The sequence below is a fragment of the Chrysochloris asiatica genome, unplaced genomic scaffold, assembly GCF_000296735.1.
Source record: "Chrysochloris asiatica unplaced genomic scaffold, ChrAsi1.0 scaffold00315, whole genome shotgun sequence".
NCBI lineage: Eukaryota > Metazoa > Chordata > Mammalia > Afrosoricida > Chrysochloridae > Chrysochloris > Chrysochloris asiatica.
The window spans coordinates 2,411,284-2,428,884 of record NW_006408833.1 but is presented as its reverse complement, the minus strand read 5'-3'; the positions used below and the strand labels follow the sequence as shown (position 1 = coordinate 2,428,884).

The following is a 17,601-nucleotide window of genomic DNA, read 5'->3' as shown; positions in this document are numbered from 1 at the left end:
AGGGATAGAAAAGTGGACTGAATGATTACTAGAAGAGAAAGCTGAACAGACATGCTAGCTGACCAGACACAGCGCGGCTATATTAAACTTTTGTGAGTGGCTTCAGAAACAAGACAGCATATTGGCATTGCAGAAACCTATCCATGACTCCCAGCGATACAGGTGCAGTTTTGTTTTGACTGCTCCTCACACTCCCATGGTGATCACAGGCTGGCTGACCTTGACCCTTGTACACCCCCAACAAAGCTTCCACTCTCCCAGAAGTCAGAGCCTCATAGTGGTGAGTTGCAAGTCCCATCAAAGTGAATGGGGAACTATTTGCACCAACCCGGCCCTAATCCAAATCTGGAGAGCCAACCCTGGCCAGCCCTGGACTATCTCTCAGTAGAAGAGCTGAACAAACATATGAGTGTAAAAAAAAAAACAAAACTGGTCGGCCAGGTGTGGTGCAATCTATCTTAAACTCTCATGGGTGGCTTTGAAGGCAAGAGGGTGGGGTAGGTGGTGCAGAAGCACACTACTTATTGACAGAGAGAAAGAAGCAGAATTTTATTCTTGTATCTCACATTACCCAGGTGACCAGAGGCATAGGCAGCCTGAGCCACAACAAAGTGAGTGGAATCAGGTGTGGCCTACTACAGACCTACGGAGCTAGTTCTGGTCAGCCCTGGACTATGGGACCTCTCGCCCTCAGCTGCCCTCTGGGATGGAAATGTCCTGGTTCCCCTCCGCCCCCCTCATCTACTTTGAGGTCTACATGAATTACTTCCAACAACTTCCAGAAAACATCTATCCCTACAGGAACTCCATATTCGGCCAAAGAACCACCCACCACATGAGATCATTAGCTGAAAGAGGAACCTAGAATTTTCTCCTCTCTGGGTCTGGGGCCTGCCCTGGTTTATTTTTTTCATTGTTTTTGTTTTGTTAATTCTTTCTTCCCCTTCTTCCTCTTTTTACCTACGCTTGCTTTTTATCATTTCTATCTCTGCTTTCATTTCTTTTTTTTTTTTTCCTTCTCTTTCCCAACCACTGCTAGTGCTTTTATTTTTTATTTTATTTTTTCTCTCTTTCCCTTTTACTGGTCCGTCTCCTTAATTGTGTTTAGTTCTTTTTCTTTCTTTCTTTTACTTTTTCTCTTATTTTTTTTTTTTTTTCTTCTGTGGTTTTCATTTTTTCCTGCTTCCTCTTTTTCTCTTTTTGGTTTAATATTCTTTTTCTAGCCTTTGCCTGCTTTTTTCTTTTTTCCATTTACTTGCTTGTTTGTTTTCCTTCTCTCGTGTATCTATTCTTGCCTCACCCAACAGGAGAGACAGCAACCATGCCTAAAACCATACCATCTAAGTCCCAATCACCAGCAAAGAGCCAATACCAGCTGTTCTATACCTGATCAAGGACACAACCCAACATCAGCCAAACCCATCATAAACTGAGCTATGCAAACAGCAAACAGAGAACAAACAGTAAGCACACTTCCATCCCCTCATGACACCCACCAAGAGGCATTTGGTGAGTGCCAAAGACTATGTTAACATACAATCATCAATTTAATACAACTACAACAATATCACAATGTCTCGAAAGCACCAGACTATTTCTGTTCATATACAAAAAAGATGCAATGACTCAATAAAGGGATCATTTTTTAGGAAAAACAGCATTGGAACTACCTGAAAAAGAATTCAAGAGAATGATATTTAGGTACCGCTAAATGATTGGCAGGAGTCCTGGAATAGCACTGTGGGCTAATGCGCTGGGCTACAAAGTCATTTGAGTCACAAAAGTTAGTGGTTCAAGCTCACTAGCCGCTCCTTGGAAACCCTATACAGGGTCGCTATGGGTCAGAAGCAACTCGACAGCACTTAACAACAAACGATTGGCAGAAAGGTCAAGAAAAACAAGAAATAATTCAGGAAAGCACAAGAACAAACAAACTAAACAGATGAAAAACTGAAGACAATACAAAATCTGCAAAGAGAAATCCAGACGATTATTACTAAGATTTCAGATACGGAAAATACATTGAAACAAAGATTACAGGAACCTCACAGGCTGACTGTGCTCTCTTGATTGTTGCTGCTGGTGTTGGAGGATTGAAGCTGGTATCTCTAAGAAAGGGCAGACCCGTGAGCATGCCCTTCTGGCTTACACACTGGGTGTGAAACAGCTAATTGTTAGTGTTCATAAAATGGACTCCACTGAGCACCCTACAGCCAGAAGAGATATGAGGAAACCGTTAAGGAAGTCAGCACCTACATTAAGAAAATTGGCTACAACCCTGGCACAGTAGCATTTGTGCCAATTTCTGGTTGGAATGGTGGCAAAATGCTGGAGCCAAGTGCTAAGCAAGTCTTGGTTCAAGGGATGGAAAGTCACCCGTAAGGATGGCAATGCCAGTGGAACCACATTGCTTCAAGCTCTGGATTGCATCCTGCCACCAACTCGTCCAACTGACAAGCCCCTACATCTGCCTCTCCAGGATGTCTACAAAATTGGTGGTATTGGCACTGTCCCTGTGGGCAGAGTGAAGACTGGTGTTCTCAAATCAGGCATGGTGGTCACCTTTGCTCCCGTCAACGTTACCACTGAAGTGAAATCTGTTGAAATGTACCATGAGGCTTTGAGTGAAGCTCTGCATGGGGACAATGTAATGTAAGCTTCAATGTAAATAACATCTGTGTCAAAGATGTTCGCTGTGGCAATGTGGCTGGTGACAGCAAAAATGTTCCACCAATGGAAGCAGCTGGCTTCACTGCACAGGTGATCATCCTGAACCATCCAGGCCAAATCAATGCTGGATATGCACCTGTGCTAGATTGTCACCCAGCTCACATTGCTTGCAAGTTTTCTGAGCTCAAGGAGAAGACTGATCACGGGTCTGGTAAGAAGCTAGAAGATGGCCCCAAATTCTTGAAGTCTGGTGATGCTGCTATTGTTGACATGGTTCCCAGCAAGCGTATGTGTGTTGAGAGCTTCTCAGACTACCCTTCTTTGGGTTGTTTTGGTGTTCATAATATGAGAAAGACTCTTGCCTGGGTTTCATCCAGGCAATGGACAAAAAGGCTGCTGGAGCTGGCAAAGTCACCAAGTCTGCTCAGAAAACTCAGAAGGCTAAAAGAATATTACCTTTAACACCTGCCACTCCAGTCTTAATCAGTGGTGGAAATTACAGAACTTCGAACTGGTGTGGAAGACAGGCAGATTTCAAGATAAAGCACACTTTTAATTTGAAGAATTTAATAAATAAGGACAGCCTCAAAAAAAAAAAAAAACAAGACACTTTCACATCAAACCAATAAAAAGGAAAACCATAAAGATTTAATAAACATTAAAACAAAAATAATGAAATTGACAAGAAAATGCACAAATAAAATGAACAGAAAATTATGTGGAAGAAAACAGCAGTACCACAAACACACACACGCAGTAAAATGATTGCAATCAATTCATACCTATCGATAATTATACCAAATATTAATGGATTAAATATACTATGAGAGAGAGAAAGAAAGAGAGAGAGAGTGTGTGTAACAGAAAGGTTAAGAAAACAGGATAAACAGGATCCTTCAATATGAGATACACCTTACACACAGGGTAAAAGTAGATTAAAAACCAAAAGATGGAAAAAATTGTATCAAGATAATGGCAAAAATCAAAAACGAGCAGGAGTGGCAATATATATCACTGACAAAACAGATTTTTAAGGCAAAAACCAACATAAGAGACAAAGATGAACATTATCTCATGATTAAAGGGTCAGCTGAACAAAAGGACACAGCTATGCTCCCAATGAGAATCCCTCAAAATACAAAAATCAAACTCTAATACAACTGAATAGACAAATCTGCAATAATAGTTGTTGTTGTTGTTGTTAAGTGCTGTCAAGTTGTTTCCAACTCATATAGGGTTTCCAAGGAGTGGTTGGTGAATTTGAACCACCAGTCTTATGGTCCAGTGCTGATCCTATTATAGCGCCATATCAAGATGCCACAAGAATAGTAGTACACCACTTTCAATGAAGGACAGACAGTTAGAAAGAAACTTAACAAAACTGACCAATATGACCTCACAGACCTAAGAGTAGGAGAAAATATGGAACAATACTCGGAGTATTTTTAAAAAATAAGATCAGATTTACTGATAAATAACAGATTAGAGGAACCCAGAGACTAGGACCCTCAACCACCTTCTAGAAAGGAACTCACCCACATGGCCCAAGCAGTAGATAGGTGTAGAAGGGAACAGCAACATTAGTAAGGTATGCTCACCATTCAAAATCAAAAGGGCAACATTTACCTAGGGACAAAGTTGAGAAGGGATGGGAAGGAGAGTGGAATGGAAACAGGAACCACAGGGAGGAAGCAGGATAACCGTTGGGGATTGCCATCATTGAGATAAAACAAAGTACATAATTTGCTGAATGTAAATCTGATGATCTTCTCTGTAATCCTTCACTCAAATTCACAATAAAAAAAAAGAGAGAGAGAGAATAGACCACGGAGAGCTAATATCTAAATAATAGGTGTCCCTAATAGAGAAAAAAAGTACAAATAGAAAAGCAATAATTTTTCTAATAATAGATGAAAGTTTTTTAAGTGAAGATAAACTGAGCCTTTAGTTTAGAAAAATACATACCCTGGGCATATCCTGATGAAATTTCTGAACTCCAAGGATAAATAGAAAAACCTTAAAACTTCCAAAAAGATCAAGTTACCAAGGACAAATAGAAAAACCTTAAAACTTCCAAAAAGGAGAGAGAATCAGACAGTCTCCTCAAATCTGCATCTCTAAACATTTAAGACACAGAGCATGGGTGGGGACCATCAGGAGGCCCAGGATATCATTTGGCCCTGCCAAGGCAACAGCAGTTTCAGCAATTACAGTTTTGTTAAGTGTTGTAGAGTTGGTTCCAAAGGTTTCCACGGAGTGATTGGTGAGTTTGAACAGCTGACCATGCGGTTCAAACTGACCTTATGGTCCAGTGCTTATCCTATAGCGCCACACCAGGACTCTCATCACATTAATGGTGAGATACTTAAATGTTTGACCAAAAACATCAGGATAATTTTTAAGTTAATAATTTTGTATGGCCAGTGAATGATGCTATAAATTTTGGCAGAAAAGTCCTGGTGTGGCACTGCAGGATAATGCACTGGACCTCAAGGTCAGTTAGAACCACAAGGTTGGCCGTTCAAACTCACCAGACGCTCCTCAGAAGTCATATACAATGTTGCTGAGTCAGAACCACTTGACAGCACTTAACAACGACCCCTGCATTAAAGTAACCAATATTAAGTTCTGAGAAAAGGGACTGTGTGGTCCAAGTTAAACTCCTATCCATGGCCAATATAGATCACTCTTTGGAGGTAGGTAAAAGAAAGACATTTACAGATGGGCATGCCCTGTGTCCCTTTCTGGTAAAACTACTCCAGGAAATACAGAAACAAAAATGAAAATTAATTCAGGGTAAAGACCTGAAGCCAAAGGAAAGAAACAGTGATGAGAAGGAAATCTATTAAGACTTACCATTAAATCTAAATAAAACATTGATAATGTAGCTAAGAACAGTAATACATATATTAAGAAAGGATTTCTAAAAGCCAGAAAGCAAATGAAAATGGTTAGAAATGAAATGCCAAATTATTTCAACAAAATCCAGGAATCAAGCAATGGTGTTAGAAAAGTAAAAGCAGGAGATCAGAGAAAACAGTTGTTATTTAACTTTGGTAAAGTGATAGAGAAATAGTTTTAAATATACTTGATAGAAATATGAATGCAACATAACATTACTGGGGGAAGATTTTTTTAACAGATGGAGACAGCTTAAGTGTCCAACAATGGAAAAATGAATAAACAAACTTTGGTATATATACAGTGGAATAAAGAATAACAATGACTCTGTGAAACACCTCGTAACATGGATGAACCTGGAGGACATTATAATGAGTGAGCAGCTGGTGAGCTTGAAATGAATTTGCAGTCCGGCGCATTAACCCACAGCACCACACCAGGACTCCTGAGTGAAATTAGTGGATCACAAAAGTATAAGTATTATATGAGACTATTAACATAAAAACTCAAAAAAAGATTTCCATACTAAAACTAATATTTTATTGATGGTTACCAGGGGTGGGGGGTTGGGGGGAGAGTAATTCACTAACTAGAGGGTGGTGGGTGGTGGTTGTGTACTGTTGAGTTGGTTCTGACACATAGCGACCCTGTTTCCAAGAATATAAATCTTTATGGGAGCAGAAAGCCTCATCTTTCTTCGGCAGAGCGGCAGGTAGATTCGAACTGCTGACCTTGCGGTTCATTATCCACTATGCTACCAGGGTTCTTTAACTCAGGTGATGGGGATCGCAATATACAAGAAGGGGGAGAGCAATTTATAAGAAGAGTAGAGTTGGCAGAAGAATGATGAAGACAGGTGAAGACAAGGGCTAACAGAGAGAGATATTTATATATATTTATATAGAAATATTTACACAACCTTGGAACAACAATATTCTGAGGGTACATACATGCTGAATAGGTATGGGAGGAAGAATGGAATATATATTTATATATCCCATAAATATATGAGTTTGATAGAGGATATATTTACATGAGTGTTAACCTTTCCAGCAAGCACAACTATGACTGATTGCGATTGTTACAAATGTAGACATTTTGTAACAAAAAGAGGGGAATGGAGGACCCTGGGACCATACAGCCGGAGTGGGAGTGTAGGACCTTATTCAAAGAAGCAGCTATGCCAGAGATGGAGGTAGAGATGGTGACATGGAGAGATGGAGTGGCTGGGGACTCTAGACTCATGAAGGGAGAGGGCCTGTGTGCTGGCATCCGGAGGACAGGCTTTGGTTGTTTAAATGATTATATATTCCTGAGTCCAAATAAAAAAAATAGGGGACAGAAGCAAATATTGTTGAATGACAATGTACAGAGGGGTCTGTAATCATTGCAATGAAACGAAACACAATAGGATGAGTGTAAAGCTGATGTTCTCCCATGTAAATTATCACTCAATTCACAATAAAAACTTAAAACAACTCTATTCCTAGGTATACACCCAGAGAACATGAAGGTAGGAATGCAAACAGAAGCCTGTACATCAATATTTACTGCAGCACTTTTCACAATAGCCAAAAGGTGGAAACAATTGAAATTTCCATCAACAGATGAATAAAAAAATCAAAATGTGGTATATACATACAATGGAATATTACTCAGCTATAAAGGGAAATGAAGTCCTGAAGCATGGCAAAACATGGATGAACCTTGAAAACACGTTGAGTGTAATCAGTCAGTCCCAACAGAACATACTGTATGACCTCACTTAAATGAAATAAGCAAATATTTAGAAACCAAATATTAATAATGACCACTGGGGGTGGGAGGAAAGGGAAAGGGTGATGTTTGGGATTAAGGGACATTAGTTTACGTTAATGGTAGTAGAATAATTTGGAAAAGGATAGCTAGAATGGTTGTACACCTTATATAATCAATATCACTGCATTAGTTTTTAAATGGGATATGTCTAGTGTATATTTTCATATTTTTTAAAAAGAGAGCTCAAGCAATAATTTGATAGCAGACAATGTATGCATTTTCTGAGGGACTACATTCTAAAGAGAAAAGAGATTGCATTTTTTAAGCCACTACTTACAAAATACATAAAGCACTTATTTGCTAGGCACTGTTCCATAAGTATTTTACCTATTTTAACTCATTAAATCCTCACATTAAAGTTTAGGATGGGGAAAAGGGGTAAAGGAAACTCACTGTGTCTAAGTTTCATCATGATGAGCGGCTTCAAAGTAGGTAGGTTCAAATCTGCTGGCTTCCTGTTAAGACACTGGAAGAACAAATTTGAAGACAGAGCTGAAAACCACAATATCACAAGGCTTTGTGCCTTTTAAGTCCCCTATGGTGGTGGGGATTATGTGCCGTGGATTCAGTTCCAATTCATAGCAACCCAGTATAGGGTTTCTGAGGCTGTAAATCTTTACGGAAACAGAAAGCCTTGTCTTTCTCCTGCAGAGTCACTGGTAGTTTCGAACTGCTGACGGTGAGATTAGCAGCCCAACTGGTAACCACTACACTATCAGAGCTCCTAAACTGGGAGAAGGCACACACAAGGCAGGCTTATCATACTACCCAAAGGGAGGGGTAAATCTGAACCTCTCTTCCTAGGTGGGGATAAGTTCCTCAATGCACTGTATGGGGTCCTTGGTCCTGAATCCTCCACCCTTGTAGTGTTATATCCCAGAAAGAAAGGAACTAGCACTAAGACTCTCTACACTGGGGGGTGGGGTGGGGGCATAGGGGTAGGGGTGAGAGGTAAGGGGAGATAGATAACAGTGCCTCTTTTTACAATTAGGGGGAGCCCTGGTGGCACTGTGGGTTAAGAAACAGATTGCTAACTGCAAGGCCAGCAGTTTAAATCCAAGGAGAAAGATGCGGCTGTCTGCTACGGTGCAGATTTCGTGTATTAGAAACTCAAAGGAGTAGTTTGACTCCATCCTGTAGAGTCACTAGGAATCAGGACTGACTCAATGGGAGTGGTTTCAGGGGTCTCTTCTGAGACATCCCTAGGTAACACAAATGGGTAAGTGCACAACTACTGCCCAAGAAGCTGGTGATTTGAATCCACTCAGAGGTGCCTCAGAAAACAGGCCTGGAAATCTGCTTCCAAAAGGTAACCTTTCTTTAGACGTTTTGTAGCAAAAGGAGGGGAGTGGTTGACTTTGCAGTCCAGGAGTGGAGGGCCCTGGGACCATCAAGGGAGAAGAGTGGAGTGTGGAACCCTACCCAGAGAAACAGAGATGGAAGCATAGACGATGACGTGGAGAGATGGAGCGGCTGGGGACTCTAGACCCAGAGAGGGAGGGAGCTGTGTGCTGACAACCCAGGGGCAGGCTTGCCTTGGTCAGGTTTGCGGAGTGTACCATTTGGTTGGTTGATGATACATGGAGGGGACTGTAACCATGGCAATGTAATGATATATGCTAGGATGAATGTAAACCTAACATTCTCCCATGTAAACTATCATATAATTCACAATAAAAAAAGGTAACCTTTCTTGAAAACCCTGTAGAGTTCTACTTGGAACACAGTCAAAATTGACTTGATAGCAACTAACTATGACTAAACTAAAGGATGGTGGTTTGCATCCACCCAAAGACACTACAGAACAAAGGCTTGACAGAACAAAGGCTTGACGCTTGGGGGCAATCTGCTTCTGTAAAGATTATAAACAAGAAAATCCCATGGGGGCAGTTCCACTTTGCAACACATGGGATTGCCTTGAATTAGAATCAACTGCAAACCATTTGTGTTTTAGTTTTTTTGCGTGTTTTTTTCTTTTGGTCTCTTCTACTCTGGGAGGAGGGAGCTCTGGTAGCATAGTGGTTACGGGTCGAGCTGCTAATCTCACGGTCAGCAGTTCGAAACTACCAGCCATTCCGTTGAAGAAAGATGAGGTGGGGAGGGTCCTGGTGTGGCGCTGTAGGATAAGCACTGGACTGCTAACCATGAGATTGGTGACACCAACCAGTCACTCCTTGGAAACCCTACGGTGGTGGTGGTGGTTATGTGCTGTGGAGTCGGTTCCGACTCACTGCGATCCTGTATAGGGTTTCCAAGACTGTCAATCTTTACGGGAGCAGAAACCTCATCTTTCTCCCAGGATTCGCTGGTAGTTTTTGAACTGCTGACAGTGACATTAGCAGTCTGACTCGTAACCACTACACTACCAGAGCTCCTTTGGAAACCCTGTGCAGGGTGACTATGAGTCAACGACACTTAACAACAACTCTAGGAGGGTAAGAAAGACCAATCCCAACAGTCTATCCTGGCAGAAAGAGGGTCTTGAAAAAGGGCATATCTGCGTCTACACAAACTCTTGAGAGGGAGGGGATGTGTGCCCACAAGTGTGGATAGGCCATCTGTCACTCCAAACCACCACAGTGGCTCTACATATCTTCACGTGAGAGAGCAGGTTCGTACATCTCTAAGTTGTGGAAAACAGGGGTCCTGGGTCTCTAAAGAGGTAAACCCTAGAGAGGGCTGTGGAGTGGAATTAATATGTCTGTATCCACTATGAGGTGACAATGGTGTTACACTAACAAAGAGAAGGAAGGGCTACAACTTTCCTGCAGTGAGTCAGCTATTCTGGCCTTTCCACAGAAGTAAGGATGGGGAAAATCTGTGTGTGTGTGTGTGTATTCACACATACATATATATTTTAAAGTTTAAGTCAATAGCTCTAACACTGAAGGGAAGTGGACCTTTGGTTTCTCTGCACAGGTGAAGAGTATTAATAGATCTGCTCTTATGCTTTGGGGATCCCGGGGGAGAGGGGTCTGTGTTTTCACCCTGCATGGAGAACTGAATTCCTCTATCTTGGGTAAGGGAGTCCTGGTGTGGCACTGTGGGATAAAGCACTGGCCTACAAGGTCGGTTTGAATCATAAGTCGGAGATTCAAACTTAACAGCTGCTCCTTGGAAACCCTGTTTGTTGTTGTGTGCCACCAAGTCAGTTCTGACTCAACTGCCGCCCTTGCAATTCTCCTATTGTTGTTAAGTGCTGTTGAGTCGGTTCCAACCCATAGCGACCCTGAACAGGGTTTCTGAGGCTGTAATCTTTGTGGGAGCAGAAAGCCTCATCTTTCTCCCGTGGAGCAGCTTGGTAGTTTTGAACTACTGACCTTGCAGTTCACAGCCCGATTTGTAACCACTATGCTACCAGAGCTCCTTAGAGGGTCACTATGAGTCAGACCAACTCAATGACACGTAATTATAATAATCTTGGGTAAGTGGGTATCCATATGCCAAGTATGGGGATCAAAGATGTCAGTCTGATCAAAGATGTCAGTCTGATCAGTCTTTCAATACTGAAAGGAGAGGGAAGCTAGGTGGGGTCTTACCCTTGTAATATTTGTTTTATGTTGTTAAGTCCTATCAAGTCAGTACAGGGTTTCCAAGAAGTGGCTGGTGGATTTGAACTACCGACCTTTACATTAGCAGTCCAGTGCTTTCCCTACAGCGCCATTAAGGACTCTCTTGTAACATTCCTTGATTTTAAATCCTTGGGGGCATTTAAGGCAAGTAGAAGGTAATCTATGTCTAGCTCAAAAGGTAAGAAACATATCTGAGACCCTCGACCCGGGGGGCCTCCTAAGGGTCAGAATTAGCTGTCTCTTTGTGGGCTGAGGTTTATTTTTGTTTTTTTTGTGGAGATGAGCATTTTGGGGATTGGGCCTTTACAAATTCGGTACACCAGTCTGATTCACCACAAAAGGGGCACACTCTAGCCTAGGAGGGGGGTCACTGCATGACCTTAAAGCCTGTGTCCCCAACCATTAAGGTGAGGCTAATCAATGGTCACTGCAGGAGTGAGGGCAGGCCTCCATGAATTAATAATACAGAGGCCAGGCTGGGAGGAAGGAGATTCCTGCCCTCCTCAGTATATTAAAACTAAAGTCCTTTATACTGGGGTTGGGGATAAAAGTGGTGGATAAAAGTGGAAGAAAGGAAGCAGCCCGCCAGGGTGTGTGGAGGGAAATACATCAAAACCTCTGCCTAAGGTAGGGGTGCTCCGGATCAGTCTTACGCGAAGGATCATTCTTATACCAGGGAGTTTCTACACTGTCTATCCCAGAGAGTGCGGTATGAGGCCTCACTATCCTAAAGGGAGGAGGACGATCCACGGGGTCTGCAACTCTGCACAGCGTGTGGCGCTGGCGACTCTACACAGCGTGTGGCGCTGGAAGTAGTGGGGATGGGGCCATGCCCCTAGAAGCCAACTTAACTAAGTAGGGCGCGTCTCTACAGGCGGAGCGATATTTGGCCTCCATCCCATCACCGACGGGAGGCAGATCTTTAACTGTTCTAGAAAGTTTCACCTCGGATAGACGATCCTTCCCACGCAACCCTGCCAGGTAAGCGGTCACCATAAGAAAAGAGTAGAGTAGTCTCTTACCTACACTTATGCCTTGGAGCCGAGTGAAGACCTTAGTAGAAAGAGGTTGGCCAAGGAAATGCGTTTAAACCCTTGGCCCCAACTTCCGGATCCCAGTCTCGCTTTGAGTGGTGGCTCTGACAGTGGTGTATCTCAGTGGAGGCGGGCCTTTGGATTGACAGCTGTTCCCGGCCGGTCAGTTCCTCAGTAACACGCAGTCCCCGCCTCTTTACTGCTCCATTGGTTAAGGAAATAGCCAGGGGGCGGGGAGAAACCAGGAAGTGGTAGGAAAAAGCTGCTGAATCGATTAAATGTGGCTATAAAATCTATTTGTTTGCGTAGTTATCTTCTCTGCGGGCCTCTGTCTGTGCCTAAATGTGGTGTTTCCAAGTCTTAGTGACCTAGAGATCACAACGCCCACGTCAGATAGCGTCGGGGATCGGAATGCAAGATGGCGAAGGGCTTAATGCGAGAAAATGGCCTCCTGGGTCACAAGTCCGATAGAGTATTTCCCCACCTGAAAATGAATTGGTGAGCTTTTTCCATCAGAGCTCCACTGGGTCCTGGTGTGGCGCTGTAGGATAAGCACTGGACTGCTAACCACGAGGTCAGCAACAACAACCACTCCCTGGTCTTTTCTACTTAAGTATGTAGTTGTTAGGAGACCTGGTGTGGTGCCCTAGAATAAGCACTCCACCTCAAGGTTGGCTTGAACCGCTCAAGTGTGGTTACTAATCGGGCTGCGAACGGCAAGGTCAGCAGTTCGAAACTACCAGCTGTTCCGCGGGAGAAAGATGAGGCCTTCTGTAAAGATTTACAGCCTCGGAAACCCTGTACCAGCTCCACGGCACATAACCACCATACTGTGGTGCTATGAGTCGGAACCCACTCGACGGCACTTAACAACAACAATGTGGTTGTGAAGTGCCTTGGAGTCGGTTCAGAAGCAGTGATCCCATATAGGGTTTCTGAAGAGTGGCTGATGGGTTTGAACTGTAAACCTTGTAGTTCACAGTCCAGTTCTGATCCTACAGCGCCACACCAGGAGACATTGCAGTCGTTGTTGTTGAGTGTCATCGAGTCAGTTCTGACTCATGTTGTTGTTGTTAAGTGCCGTCGAGTCGGTTCCGACCCATAGCGACCCTGAACAGGGTTTCCGAGGCTTTTAAATCTTTATGGGAGCAGAAAGCCTCATCTTTCTCCCGCGGAGCAGCTGGTAGTTTCGAACTGCTGACCTTTCGGTTTGCAGCCCGATTCGTAACCACTACGCTACCAGAGCTCTTTTAGCGACCCTGTAAAGGGTTTCCAAGGAGCACCTGATGAGTTTGAACCGCCGACCTTCCGGTTGAAACCGACCTTGCGGTCTAGTGCTTTATCCTGCAGCGCCACACCGGGACTCAGTCCATAAATATAAGCAGCTAAAAATCCATGCCAGTTCTTACCGGAGTTGCAGCCTAAGCAGGACCTAAATCCTGAACAGTGGAAGCTTATCTTACCCTCTTCCGTTTTTCTTCTTCCTCCCCTCAGGCCCAGAGCAGCATCTGCTGGAGAGAATCTATGCTTGTAGGAGTCAGAATCCACAGTACTGCAGTGGGTTTTGGTTTGGGTGAACTGGGCACAAGTAAGGGTTTCCACAGAAAATCATCTCCAGGAGTTCCTGTCCTAGCTAAGGAATGAAATCTACCCCTTAAATCAGTAATTAGTATGAAAATGTCTTCTGCCTGGTAATTTTAATTCCAGAAACACCTCCCCCCACCCTGTTAAAAGCTCAAAGAAATTGAAGCATGAAGTTTATTCTGAGTAGTTATTTTATATATAGAGAGAGAGACCATTTTGAAAGTAAATGGCTTAAAGTCTGATAAATATAGAAAGCCTGTGGAGCGAAAAGGAGGGAAAAGAATAGAATGCCAATCACTGACTAATCTTAACATTATAATAGAACCCTCAGCGGTTCGAAACTACCAGTCGCTCCGCGGGAGAAAGATGAGGCTTTCTACTCACGTAAAGATTTACACCCTCGGAAACCCTGTACAGGGTCGCTATGGGTCGGACCCGACTCGATGGCACTTAACAACAACAACAACAACATCCCCCCTTTACTAAGATCAAATAATATCAGGTTGCATCTGACTTGGGTGCTAATTATTTGGTTCACCACCTACCTGCAGTCATGAAACTTGAAATTTCATTTGGGAGACTGAAAGATCAATTTGAAGGTCAGCAGCAGTTCAAACCCACCAGCTGCTCCTTGGAAACCCTATACAGGGTTGCTATGAGTCATAACCGACTCAATGACACTTAACAACAACAGATTATTTTTTATAGTGAGTGCTGGTGGCACAGCAGGCTAAGTGTTGGCCTGGTGGGCGTTCAAAACACCAGCCATTCCCAAGATGTTGTTGTTTAGTGCTGTTGGTCGGTTCCGACTCATAGCAACCCTGTATAGGGTTTCGGAGGAGCGTCTGGCAGATTTGAACCACTGACCTTGCGGTTCAAACTGACCTTGCAGTCCAGTACTTATCCTACACCACCACACCAGGAAGCCAGGGAGAAAGATAAGTCTATCTTAAAGATTTACAAAGTCTCTGAAATCCTATGGAGCTGTTCTAATCAGTCCTATAGGATCACAATGAATCTGAGTCTATCTGAATTTACTCTCTAACAGTGGGTTTAGATGCTTTTTTATTTAAACAGCAGGTAATGATTTTATTCAGTATACTTTTCTAGCAGGAAAAGTCAAAATTTACATTGATACAGAACAGTTTCTGTCAGGCTTTTACAGTTTCAGTCAGGCTTTTTATGGTTACTATTTAGTTTCATATGGAACCCTAGTGTCAGAAACCCTAGGTAGGGTTACTATGAGAGGAAGTGGCTCAATGGCAGTAGGCTTCATTTGTATTTGGGGTATTTTGTTTCATGGATAAGAGAAACCTTAAAATTAAAGTAAGATGTCTGTTATTAATTTTCCCATTCAACATTTAATTAGACTCTTTGATTACTAATCAATCTAGGTTTCTTCAGGTCTCATTTGTTGTTGTTATGTGCCCTGGAATCAGTTTCGACTCATAGTGACCCTGTACAGGGTTTCCAAGGCTGTAATCTGTATGGGAACAGAAAGCCTCATCTTTCTCCTGTGGAACAGCTGGTAGTTTCGAACTGCTGACATTGAGGTTCACAGCCCGATTCGTAACCACTACGCTACCAGATACTGCTTTATGAGGTACCTTTTTTTTTTAAGGTTTTATTGTGAATTATGTGATACTTTACATGGGAGAGCACTAGTTTTACATTCATCCTATCATATATCGATTCATTGCCATGGTTACAATCCCCTCCATGCATCATCAACCAACTAACCAAACCTGGCCCCTGGTCGTCAGCACACAGCCCCTCTCCCTCTCTGTGTCTAAAGTCCATAACTGCTCCATCTCTCCACATCATCATCTCTGCCTCCATCTCAGGCATCACTACTTCTCTGGGTAGGGTCCCCGCTCTCCACTCTTCTCCCTTGATGGTCCCAGAGACCTCCGCTCCTAGACTGCAAAGTTAATCACTTCCCTCCTGGCTACAAAATGTCTACCTTTACATTTCCAATCCTCACAATCAGTCCTGATAACAATTATTCACTATTGTATCCCAAGAGACTTATCCACATTTCATTTCATCAGCCACGCCTAGACAGATTGGATACTATTCAGTGGAAATTCTACCTTCCTCCACGCCCACTGGATCTAGGTTCCCTCTTGAAAGCTTGTAAGCCAGTCACTTCTTGCCTTTATAGCCACCTCATTTTGGGTAGCCAGTGTCCATGTTGCCCATCCCTGTCTACTCTGTGTATGGAGGGGGTGGAAATGATCCTTGCTGTAAAGATATGTTCCCTCTTTGGAGCACAAGAAACGTAAAAATTATGGAGGAGCACTTAGCACTGAAGGGAAGTAGACCTTTGGTTTCTCTGCACAGGTGAAGAGTATTAATAGATCTGCTCTTATGCTTTGGGGGTGCCGGGGGAGAGGGGTCTATGTTTTCACCCTGCATGGAGAACTGAATTCCTCTATCTTGGGTAAGGGAGTCCTGGTGTGGCACTGTGGGATAAAGTAACACAATTTTTCCTTTTAAGAGTCCTTGGGTAGTTGTGACAGAATAGGTTCCATTTTTTGTTTGTTTGTTTGTTTGTTTCTTTGAACAGGGATTTTAGTCCAAAGTTGTTTGTTTTTAGTATCTTCTTCTGCCTCCCCCTCTATCAGATCAGCTTCCTCCACAGCCACCACCTCTTGGTGCTCCACAGCTTGAACTGCTGTCAGAATCATGTGGAGGGTATCCCCTTTCCATAGAAGGGGGAAGCCCTCTTTCTTGCCTGCCAACCCGATCACAACCACTTGAGTAGAGATCACTTCGGCTGCTTGAGTAACTGTCACAACTTCCATCATATCTGTTTCGTGAGCTGCTGTAATCATCATAGCAACTGCTTCCACCATAAGATGGTGGGGGCCCTCGTGTAGGTGGAGCATTATGTGAGTTACCATAGCTCTCATAGAAATCTCTGCAGGAGCCTCCACTTGGATGGTCTGAATAGTCACTATCACAACCATAGCTATCTCTATCACTATAGCCTCTGGATGGATAGTCATCACGTGAACTGGAATGACCATAATCACGATAGGTATAATCTCTTGGTGGTGGTGCATAATCTCTTGAATCATGAGAATTTAGGTAATCTGTGCTTGGATAGCTGTCTTTAGTGGAATAGCCTTCATCTCTTGGTGACAGGTATACATCTCGATGAGAGGGCAGGGGGTTCCCTTCTTGGTGGTCCTTCATAACTATCTTTTCCACGTGATACAGGGGCTCTACCTCCCATTCCACTCTTACTGCGAACTGGTCCTGAAGGAGCTGATTTTTTAGGAGGAGGATCACTACACTTCATGGTGGTGGTCCTCTGTTTACTGGAAGTGGTCCCCTGGAAGAACTCATGTTAAAATTCATGGAATAGCCATCATCATCCATGTGTCCCCCACGTGAAGGGGGTCCCTGGTTCCTCCACTGCCTCCTCTTCCACCTCTAAGGCCTCCTGGTGGGCCTCTGCTTCTTGGAGGTGGAGGAGGTTCACATCTGCCACTTTCAAATGTTGGTTTAGTGGCTTTTTCCACCTTAATAGCTTTCCCATCCAAAGACTGTCCATTCATATCTCTGGCTGCATCTTTGGCATCTGCAGGGCTTTTAAAGGTGACAAAAGCAAATCCTCTTGATTTATTGATTTCACGGTCTTTCATCAAGAATATTTTGACAATTCATCCATATTTGCCAAATACTGCTTCCAGGGCTTTCTCATTGGTTTCTGTATTGAGCCCTCCAATGAAGAGCTTTACAGGGCAGTCGGCTTCAACCATTTTCCCCCAGCGGTGAATGTTTACGAAGTGACGACCATTTCGAGATGCTACTTGGCTCGCCAGGAGGCACTTCTTTGCTGCTCAGCACAAGGGCTGACTGCTGAGCCAAAGAAAGTAAAAAGGAAGCCACTAGCATTACTGCACAAGGAGCTAATTTCCCTGTCTTGCCATATAGCTCTTGCTAAGACTTCTAGCACAATATTGAATAGGAGTGGTGACAAAGGGCATCCTTGTCTGGTTCCTGTTCGCAGA

The 17,601-nt window shown here is 43.3% G+C and overlaps 2 pseudogenes across 1 annotated transcript; one reads left to right on the top strand and one right to left on the bottom strand.

Annotated features, from left to right (window-relative positions):
- The first annotated feature begins 51 nt into the window (after window positions 1-51).
- LOC102823931 lies at window positions 52-12,429 on the top strand (annotated as a pseudogene). Its single transcript, XR_438797.1, has 3 exons — window positions 52-92; window positions 2,009-3,159; window positions 12,305-12,429. The product of XR_438797.1 is annotated as an elongation factor 1-alpha 1-like (transcript).
- A 3,745-nt stretch (window positions 12,430-16,174) lies between these two features.
- Window positions 16,175-17,349, bottom strand: LOC102816974 (annotated as a pseudogene).
- Between the last annotated feature and the right edge of the window lie 252 nt (window positions 17,350-17,601).